This window comes from Haemaphysalis longicornis, unplaced genomic scaffold, assembly GCF_048455015.1.
Source record: "Haemaphysalis longicornis isolate Haplotype H1 unplaced genomic scaffold, Haemaphysalis longicornis Haplotype H1 scaffold_11, whole genome shotgun sequence".
Taxonomy (NCBI): Eukaryota; Metazoa; Arthropoda; class Arachnida; order Ixodida; family Ixodidae; genus Haemaphysalis; species Haemaphysalis longicornis.
The window spans coordinates 58,262,597-58,274,176 of record NW_027526214.1 but is presented as its reverse complement, the minus strand read 5'-3'; positions in this window follow the sequence as shown (position 1 = coordinate 58,274,176).

Sequence of the window (11,580 nt, the reverse complement as noted above, 5' to 3'; positions counted from 1 at the left end):
CATCTGTTTCAATGACTTTCCGGTTTTTCCCCTTTGCTTTCCGGGGCATTCTTTCATGTTAATATATATTTCGGACATATTTCAACAAGACCTTCATTTCCTATTTTGATTTGTGAAAGGCATAGCGAGGTCCTCAGTTCTGCCAGTATTACTGCCATAGGTAGCCTAAGAGGTTCAAACGCTGGTCACCCACTCTCGACATTTCGTAGATACACAAGTCACAGCCTGGAGGGCAAAAGAAGGTCCCCTTCACCTACAGTAGTCAGAGTTGCGCTGGGTAGCACCCTTATGTACAGGAAACAAAAACCCTTTAACACAAATACCAGAGACAGAGGAGGAGAAGCAGCCTCGCCAGTATATTACTGTTCACCGCTCCAGACGCGTATTCTGGGATGACGTGGTTGCCATCCCACAGATAGGAGTATTTCCTCCCCTATTTTTTTGTCTTTCAAAATTCTTCATCAGTTTCAATGACCTATGGCATTCTGTCTTTTGATTTCAGAGGCATTATTGGGAGCCGAACCTTATTGATCCTAATTCAAGAAGTCCCTTATTTCTCATTCTGATTGGCTACAGGCATTGCAAGAGCCTCGGCTCTGGCAGTCCTAAGGCCAAAGGAAGCTTAAGAGGGTTCAGCAATGGTCGACCACTGTCGTATGTGGTTTACTCTCGAGCCATGTCCCTGGGTTAAAAAGAAGGTCCGATTCAACACAGTAGTCCAACTTGCGCTGGCTACCACCCCTAAGCCAGGTTGAAATACCATTGTAGCGCCCTCTGGTTGGCGCTCTTAGCCGGTGCCTTGGCGCTGGCTAGAAAAGACGAGAATAAAGAGACGAGCGGCGCGTGCTTGGTGCCCCAGCACGGCACGGGCAGTTCGATTCCGAAAGCCTGCCACGCTGGTACTTTCTCTCTTGCGCTGCGCTGCGAACCCGCGGTACCCGACAGTGGTGACCCGGACTAAGACATGACCGACCCCAGCAACCTCGCGCCCTCGGGCCCTCTTTTGCCTGACGTTTCCTCGCGGCCGCCGGACGTCGCAGTCATACAGCTACGTCTGCCCACCTTCGTGCGCAAGAACCCACACGTCTGGTTCGCCCAGGTCGAAGCCGTCTTCGATCTGCACCGCGTCACCTCGGAGACTACTCGGTTTCGCCACTTGCTTTGCAACCTGCCTCCGGAGGTGGCTGATGAAGTGGCAGACGTCATCCGTGCACCTTTGAATGATGCGCCGTACCAGCGGCTCCAGCAGAGTATTCTGGACCGAACCACGGCGTCTGAGAGTGCGCGCCTCCGGCACCTGCTCACCCACGAAGAGCTTGGAGATCGCCGCCCTTCCCAGCTGCTCAACACCATGCGACAGCTTGTGGGCGCGAGCAAAGTGGACTCCAACGGTGCACTTTTAAAAGAACTCTTTCTGCAGCGCTTGTCAGAGTCCACTCGCATCGTTTTAGCTACTGCTGGGGACTTGACCCTCGACCGCGCCGCCAAGCTTGCTGATAAAGTTCACGACGCGACTTCGCCCTCAGTCACCCCCCTCGCTTCGACAGCAGAGTCATCGGCCGTTTCCCGCTTAGAGACTCGGATCGATCAACTCGCCGCTTCCATTGAAGCTCTTCGGACGTCCTCTGATCGCCGATGCGGCTCCTCCCCACGTCCTAGGCGCCGTTCGTCTTCCCCGGGTGGTTCTTGTTCGCGCAGCCCTCGACGCTCGGCTATCTGCTGGTACCATCGCACTTTCCAGCACCGCGCCCGTCACTGCACTTCCACATGCAGCTGGTCGGGAAACGTGCCGCGAGATCACTAATGCCGGCAAGTGACCTCGCCTTAAAACCTGGCCGCCTTTTCCTGGTCATGGATCGCATTTCTGGTTTGCGCTTCCTTGTAGACAGGGGTGCTGAAGTCAGTGTACTATCGGCCACCAAGGATGAGCGTACTTCTAAGCCACCTGGACCTACACTTCGTGCAGCGAACTCAACCTCTATCGCCACGTATGGTCTGCGGTCCCTCACCCTCGACCTTGGTTTGCGAAGCGCCTTCCAGTGGGTCTTCGTAGTAGCCGACGTCAATCAGCCCATCCTCGCCTCCGATTTCCTCACCCACTTTGACCTAGATGTCAGCATGCGTCACCATCGCCTGATTGACAGCAAGACGCGCCTTTCCATCCTGGGCATACTGTCTACTGTCGCTCCAACTGGCATTCGCACGCTGCTTCCCTCATGCCCGTACGCAAGAATCCTCGAAGACTTCCCTGAGGTCACGAGACCCTGCAACTTAAAGCAGCCGCCCAAGCATAGCGTTACCCACCACATCGTCACGCGTGGTCCACCAGTCGCAGCTCGGCCGCGCCGCCTCTTCGGTGAGCGTCTGGCGACTGCTAAACGTGAATTCGAGCCCATGCTGGAACTCGGTATTATCCGCCCATCGTCCAGCAACCACACGTCTCCACTGCATATGGTTCCTAAGAAAAGTGGAGACTGGCGTCCGTGCGGTGATTACCAAGCGATCAACGCTCAGACTGTCCACGACAGCTATCCCCTACCCCACATCCAGGATTTCACAAGCCACTTGGAAGGGTGCACAGTCTTTAGCAAAGTGAACCTTGTCAAAGCGTCTCACCAAATCCCCGTCGAGCCTGCCGATATCCCGAAAACGGCCATCACTACACCCTTCGGCTTGTTTGAGTATGTGCGCATGCCCTTTGGGCTACGCAACGCAGCTCAAACATTTCAAAGGTTCATTGCCGAGGTGACGCGCGGCCTTCCGGCTGTATTTGCGTACATCGACGACATCCTAGTCGCGAGTCCTACTCCACAAGATCACGAGCGTCACCTACGAGAACTCTTTGAACGCCTTCAACAATTTGGCCTGGTTGTCAACGCCCAGAAATGCGTTTTCGGGACGTCCGAGCTCGAGTTCCTGGGCCATCACATCTCGGCGCAGGGAATTCGTCCTTTACCCTCTCACGTTCAAGCCGTGAAGGACTTCCCCGAACCTACCAGCCTCCGCCAGCTTCGTGAGTTCCTGGGCCTGGTGAATTTCTCGCGACGCTTTATACCCCACTGCGCCGAGCTTCTGCATCCACTGACTGAGCTTCTTCGCACAACCAAGAGCTCCTCATCCGTGATTTCCTGGTCTCCCGAAGCTCAAGCCGCTTTCAACGCTGCTAAACAAGCCGTCGCCGACACGGTGCTTCTCATCCACCCGAGAACCGACGTGCCCACTCGCATCATGGCAGAGGCATCCAGCGTTGCAATAGGCGCTGTTCTCCAGCAGAGAATAGACTCCGAGTGGCACCCGCTGGGTTTCTTCTCTCGGAAGCTCCAACCTGCCGAGACGCGCTACAGCGTTTTTGGTCGTGAGCTGCTCGCCATTTACGCCATTATCCAGCACTTCCGGCACTTTTTGGAGGGCCAGTCCTTTCACGTTCTTACGGACCATAAGCCTCTGGCGTACGTTTTCCGTACGAACTCCTCCAAGTACGTTGCACGGGAACTCCGTCAGCTCGCCTATATATCGGAATTCACTACGGACATTCGGCACATCAAAGGCACCGACAACGAGGCGGCTGACGCGCTTTCACGCATTACCTCCATCGGCAGTGCTGCATCTGCTGTGGACTGGGAACGCCTAGCTCAGGCGCAGATTCAAGACCCTGAGCTGCAAGCACTGCGGTACCACCCGGGTTCCCTTCGTCTACAACTTGTGCCTCATCCGTTCGTGCCTGGCTCACTGTGGTGTGACATGTCAGCGGCGGCGCCTCGACCCTTCGTTCCGGCTGCCTTTCGTCGTGCTGTGTATCACTCGCTCCACGACATCTGCCACCCCAGCATCAGAGCCACGCAGCGCCTCATCACACAGCGGTACGTCTGGCCGAGCATCAACGCTGATGTCCGCCAGTGGGCCCGTTCCTGCCTCGCTTGTCAGACAGCCAAGGTGACCCGCCACACGAAGACCCCAACGCAGCATTTTTGCCACCTAGCTGTCGCTTTGACCACGTCCATCTTCATTTTGTCGGACCATTTCCTCCCTCCCGTGACTGCCGGTACATTCTCACAATGATTGACCGCTTCACCCGTTGGCCCGAAGCCGTACCAATTCCGGACATCACGGTGGAAACGGTCGCAAAAGCCTTCGTTTCGACATGGGTTTGCCGTTTCGGCTGCCCCGGCATTGTTACCACGGATCGAGGCAGGCAGTTTGAATGCACCCTGTTCACTTCCCTCAGCCGCTTGCTTGACACTAAACACTGCCGCACCACAGCATACCATCCCTGTGCCAACGGCATCGATGAGCGGCTCCATCGCCAGCTAAAAAGTGCTCTCACTGCGCGCTTGGATAGAGAGCACTGGGTTGATCACTTGCCTGTAGTGCTTCTTGGCCTGCGTGCCGTCCTTCGTCGCGACCTCGGCTGTTCAACTGCTGAACTTGTTTACGGCGCACCCCTGCGGCTTCCTGGCGATTTGTTCGTCCCTACGGCCTCCTCGCCCCAGCCGCTTGAGTACCTCCAATGCCTGAAGGACTGCATGCAGCACCTGCGACCGGTCCCACCTCGGTCTTCAGACCACCGCATCTTTGTGCATCCCGACCTGGCGTCTTCGACACACGTTTTCCTCAGGCGGGACGCTGTAAAGGCGCCTCTTACCCCCTTCTACGATGGGCCGTACCGTGTCCTTAACAAGACTCACAAGTCCGCCACCATCCTCTTGAATGGCCGCGAAGAAGTCGTCTCGTTGGACCGCCTCAAACCGGCTTACCTCGAGACGTCACCCAACGAACTCCGCGCAGACATCTCAGGCCTAAACACTCCACTGCTCGCACGCAAAACCAACGCCCGCCAGCCTCGCCGTCGCGTCACGTTCGACATTCCGTCTGGGCGGGGGGCCCTGTAGCGCCCTCTGGTTGGCGCTCTGAGCCGGCGCCTTGGCGCCGGCTAGAAAAGACGAGAATAAAGAGACGAGCGGCGCGTGCTTGGTCCGCCAGCACGGCACGGGCAGTTCGATTCCGAAAGCCTGCCACGCTGGTACTTTCTCTCTTGCGCTGCGCTGCGACCCAGCGGTACCCCACACCATAAAATGAATACCACAAGAAGGGTAGGGGAAATAGCCCCGAAGGTAAAGTATTGGTCATCACAACAGATGCATATTCTGGAGGTTGCGGTTCTGATTCCAGACGCTGGTCATTTTTTCTTTTCTTTCTTGCGGTTTATCAAACTGTTTGATGTGTTTCAATGACTCACCGCGTCCTCCCATTTCCTTTCTGGGGCATTCTTGACTTGCCAGGAAAATATGTCGAAAAAAAAACGCCGTTTTTTACGAAGTGGGAGTATGTGTCCTTACCGAGTTCCTCGTCTCCTATCATTCTCTTCTGCTAAATACACTACGAGGGCTGTGGCTCCATCAGTTCGGATGTGCCAATAGCTAATCCCGACTTTCTACCACGTCTTACGTGGCGGCCGCTGGGAAAAAAGACGTTTTACGTCTCGCGCGGTGGTCGAGGGGCGGCGCTCGTGGAGCGTCTTCAGAGCACTTTACATATAAACCCCCACTTTAAGTCGAGAAGGCAGCCGCTCCGCGATAGCATACTTGGTCAGTAAAACACACGCGTTATGCAGAGATGTGGGCTCGACTCCACGTTCCGGAAGAAACGGCGGATTTTTTCTCGGCCTTGTTTATGTTTGTTTATCATTGTATCAAAGAAACATTCCAACACACGTCATTCGGCGCTAATAAATATTTCGGAAACAGCCGAATAGCACTGTCAATGACGACTGCAACCTTGATATGTGTCCTTAACAAGTCCCTCGTCCCGTATCTTTCTGTTCTGCTACATGCATTACGAGGGCTCTGGTTCCAGCAGTTCGGATGTGCCAAATGCTAACCCAGACTTTCGACCACGTCTTACATGGCGCCCGCTGGGAAAAAAGACGTTGTACGTCTCCCGCGGTGGTCGAGGGGCGGCGCTAGTTGACCGTCCTCAGAGCACTTTAAATATAAACCCCCGCTTTAAGTCGAGAAGGGAGCAGCTGCGGGACAGCATATTTGGTGGGTGCATCACACGCGTTCTGCGGAGATGTGGGCATGACACCCGCTTCCGGAAAAAACGGCGGATTTTTTCTCGACGTAACCTTTCGCAAATTTATCACTGTATCAAAGAAACATGACAAAGACACGTCATTCGGCACTAATAAATATTTCGGAAACAGACGAATAGCAGTGTCAATGACGACTGCTACCTTGATATATGGCCTTACCGAGTCCCTCGTCCAGTATCTTCCTGTTCTGCTATATGCATTACGAGGGCTCTGGCTCCAGCAGTTCGGATGTGCCAATTGCTAACCCTGACCTTCTACCACGTCTTACATGGCGGCAGCTGGGAAAAAAGACATTTTACGTCTCCCGTGGTGGTCGAGGGGCGGCGCTAGTTGACCGTCCTCAGGAAACTTTAAATATAAATACTCGCTTTAAGTCGAGGAGGGAGGCGCTGCAGGATAGCATAATTCGTCATTGCACCACACGCGTTATGCGGAGATGTGGGCGACTTCCGCTTCAAGAAAAAATGGCGGATTTTTTGTCGACCTAACTTTTCGCTTATTTATCACAGTATCAAAGAAACATGACAATACACGTATTCGGCACTATTCAATATTTCGGAAACAGCCGAATAGCACTGTCAATGACTACTGCAACCTTGATATTTGCCCTTACCTTGTCCCTCATCCCGTATCTTTCGGTTCTGCTACATGCACTACCAGGGCTCTGGCTCCACCAGTTCGGATGTGCAAATTGCTAACCCCCAACCTTCGACCACGTCTTACATGGCAGCCACTGGGGAAAATACATTCTACATCTCCCGCAGTGGTCGAGGGGCGGCGCTAGTTTACCGCCCGCCGAGCACTTTTGAATATAAACCCCCGCGTTAGGTCCAGAAGGTTGCCGCTGCGGGATAGCATAATTGGTCAGTGCGCCACACGCGTGATTAGGAGATGTGGGCTCGACTACCGCTTCCGAAAAAAATGGCGGAATTTTTCTCGACCTAAATGTTTGCCTATTTATCACTGTATCAAACAAACATGACAAACACATGTCATTCCGTAGTATAAATATTTCAGAAACAGCCGAATAGCAATGGATATGATGACTACAACCTTAATATGTGTCCTTACCTCATCCCGTATCTTTCTGTTCTGCTACATGCATTACAAGGGCTCTGGCTTCAGCAGTTCGGATATGCCATTTGGAACTCCGACCTTCGACCACGTCTTACATGGAAGCCACTGGGGAAAAAAGACGTACGTCTCCCACGGTGGTGAAGGAGCGGCGCTAGTTGACCGTCCTCAGAGCACTTTAAATATAAACCCCCGCTTTAGGTCGAGCAGGGAGCCGCTGCGCGATAGCAAATTTGGTCAGTGCACCACACATGTTATGCAGAGATGTGGGCTGGACTCCACCTTCCTAAAAAAACGAGGGATTTTTTCTCGATCTAACTTCGCTTATTTATCACTGTATCAAAGAAACATGACAAGCACACGTCATTCGGAAGTATAAATACTTCGGAAACAGCCGTACAGCACTGTCATCGACGACTGCAACCTTGATATGGGTACTTATCGAGAGTCCTTCCTGTCCCGTTTCTTTCTCTTGTCCTACATGCATTAGTAGGGCTCTGGCTCCTGCAGTTGGGATGTGCCAATTGCTAACCCCGACCATCGAACACGTCTTACATGGCGGCCGCTAGTACAAAAGACATTCTTGGTCTCCCGTGGTGTTCGAGGGGCGGGGATAGTTGACCTTCCACAGAGCACTTTAAATATAAACCCCCGCTTTAGGTCGAGAATTGAGCCGCTGCAACATAGCATATTTGGTCACTGCCCCACACGCATTATGCGGAGATGTGGGCTCGACCCCACCTTCCAAGTAAAAACGGCGGATTTTTTCTCGATCTAACTTTTCGCTCATTCATCACTGTATCAAAGAAACATGACCAACACACGTCATTCGGCACTATTATACCTTTGGGAAACAGCCGAAAAGCACTGTCAATGACGACTACAACGTTGATATGTGTAGTTAACAATTCCCTCGTCACGTATCTCTCTGTTCTCCTACATGCATTACGATGGCTCTGGCTCCTGCAGTTCGGATGTGACTATTGCTAACCCCCACCTTCGACCTCGTCTTACTTGTAGGCCTTTGGGAAAAAAGACATTCTTCATCTCCCGCGGTGTTCGAGGGGCGCCGCTAGATGACCGTCCTCAAAGCACTTTATATATAAACCCCCGCTTTACGTCGAGAAGGGAGCAGGTAAAAATACGTAGTAAGTCTCCCGCGGTGGTCGAGGGCGGCGCTATTCGACCATCCTCAGAGGACTTTAAATAAAAACCCCTGCTTTAGGTCGAGAAGGGATCCGCTGTGGGATAGCATAATTGGTCAGTGCACCACACGCATTATGCGGAGATGTGGGCACGACTCCCACATCCGAATATTACGGTGGATTTTTTCTCGCCCTACCTGTTCGCCTATTTATCACTCTATCAAGGAAACATGACATACACACGCTATTCGGCACTATTAATTATTTCGGATACAGCCGAATAACACTGTCAATGACGACTAGAACCTTGATATGTGTCCTTACCAATTACCTCGTCCCGTATCTTTCTGTTCTCCTACATGCATTACGATGGCTCTGGCTCCAGCAGTTCGGATGAGCCAACTGCTAAATCCGACATTCGACTACGTCTTACATGGCGGCCTCTGGGAAAAAAGATATTCTACTTCTCCCGCGGTGTTCGAGGGGCGGCGCTAGTTTACCTTCCTCAGAGCACTTTAAATATAAACCCCCTCTTTAGGTCGAGAAGGGAGCCCCTGGGCGATAGCATATTTGGTCAGTGCACCACACGCGTTATGCAGAGATGTGGGCTGGACTCCACCTTCCAAAAAAAAAACGGGGGATTTTTTCTGGATGTAACTTTTCGCTTATTTATCACTGTATCAAGGAAACATGACAAACACACGTCATTCGGAAGAATAAATACTTTGGAAACAGCCGAATAGCACTCTCAATGACGACTGCAACCTTGGTATGTGTGTCTACCGATTCCCTCGTCCCGTATCTTTCTGTTCTGCTACATGCATTACGAGGGCTCTGGCTCCAGCAGTTTGGATGTGCCAATTGCTAACACTAACATTCCACCACGTCTTACATGGCGGCCGCTGGGAAAAAGACGTTCTACGTCTCCCGCGGTATTCGAGGGGCGGCGCTAGTTGACTGTCCTCAGAGCACTTTAAATATAAACCCCCACTTTAGGTCGAGAAGAGATCGCTGCGCGATAGCATATTTGGTCAGTGCACCACACGCGTTATGCAGAGATGTGGGCTGGACTCCTCCTTCCAGAAATAACGGGGGATTTTTCCCCCATGTAATTTTTCGCTAATTTATCACTGTATCAAAGAAACATGACAAACACACGTCATTAGGAAGTATAAATACTTCAGAAACAGCCGAATAGCACTGTCAATGACGACTGCAACCTTGATATAGGTCCTAACCTAGTCCCTCGTCCCGTATATTTTGGGTTCTGCTACATGCATTACGAGGGCTCTGGCTCCAGCAGTTCGGATGTGCATATTGCTAACCCCCACCTTCGACCACGTCTTACGTGGCGGCCGCTAGGGAAAAAGAGGTTCTACGTCTCCCGCGGGGGTCGAGGGCGGCGCTAGTTGACCATCCTCACAGCGCATGTAAATATAAACTCCCGCATTAGGTCGAGGGGGGAGCCGCAGCGGGATAGCATATTTGGTCAGTGCAGCAACACGTGATGCGGAGATGTGGGCACGACTTCCGCTTCCAGAAAAAACGGCGGATTTTTTCTCGAAATAACTTTTCACTTATTTATCACTGTATCAAAGAAACATGACAAACACACGTCATTCGGCACAAATGAACATTACGAAAACAGCCGAATAGCACTTCAATGACGACTACAACCTTGATATGTGTCCTTACCAAGTGCCTCGTCCCGTATCTTTCTGTTTTGCTACATGCATTACGAGGGCTCTGGTCCAGCAGTTCGGATGTGTCAATTGCTAAATCCGACATTCGACCACGTCTTACATGGCGGCCTCTGGGAAAAAAGACATTCTTCACCTCCCGCGGTGTTCGAGGGGCGGCGCTAGTTGACCGTCCTCAGCGAACTTTATATATAAACCCCTGTTTTAGGTCGAGAAGGGAGACGCTGCGCGATAGCATATTTGGCCAGTGCACCACACACGTTATGCAGAGATGTGGGCTGGACTCTACCTTCCATAAAAAACGGGGGATTTTTTCTCGACCTAACTTTTCGCTTATTTATGACTGTATCAAGGAAACATGACAAACACGCGTGATTTGGCACCAATAAATATTTTGGAAACAGCCGAATAGCATGTTCAATGACAACTGCAACTTTGATATGGGTCCTTACCGAGACTCCTCGTCCCGTATCTTTCTCTTCTCCTACATGCATTAGTTGGGCTCTGGCTCCTGCAGTTGGGATGTGCCAATTGCTAACCCCAACCCTCGACCACGTCTCACATGGCGGCCACTAGTACAAAAGGTATTCTTCGTCTCCCGTGGTGTTCGAGGGGCGGGGCTACTTGACCGTCCTCAGAGCACTTTATATATAAGCCCCCGCTTTAGGTCGAGAGGGGAGCCGCAGCGGGATAGCATATTTGGTCAGTGCGCCACAAGCGTTATGCGGAGATGTAAGAACTACTTCCACTTCCAGTAAAAACTGCGGATTTTTTCTCGATCTAACTTTTCGCTCATTCATCACTGTATTGAAGAAACATGACCAACACACGTCATTCGGCAATATTATATCTTTCGGAAACAGCCGAATAGCACTGTCAATGACGACTACAACCTTGATATGTGTCCTTTCCAATTCCCTCGTCACGTATCTTTCTGTTCTCGTACATGCATTACGATGGCTCTGGCTCCAGCAGTTCGGATGTGACTATTGCTAACCCCCACCTTCGACCACGTCTTACATATAGGCCTTTGGGAAAAACGACATTCTACATCTCCCGCGGTGTTCGACGGGCGCCGCTAGATGACCGTCCTCAGAGCACTTTATATATAAACCCCCGCTTTACGTCGAGAAGGGAGCCACTGCACGATAGCATATTTTATCAGTGCACCACACGCGTTACGCAGAGTTGTGGGCTGGACTCCACCTTCCAGAAAAAACGGGGGATATTTTCTTTCTCTCACTTTTGGCCTATTTATCACTGTATCAAAGAAACATGACAAACAAACATCATTCGGCACTATTAAATATATCGGAAACAGCCAGATAGCACTGCCAATGACGACTGCAACCTTGATATGTGTCCCTACTGAGTTCGAGTCCTTATCTTTCTGTTATGCTACATGCATTACGAGGGCACTGGGTGCAGCAGTTCGGGTGTGCCAATTGCTAACCCCGACCTTCGACCACGTCTTACATTGCGGCCGCTGGGAAAAATAACGTTCTACGTCTGCCTTAGTGGTGGAGGGTCGGCGCTAGTCGACCATACTGACTCCACTTTAAATATAAAG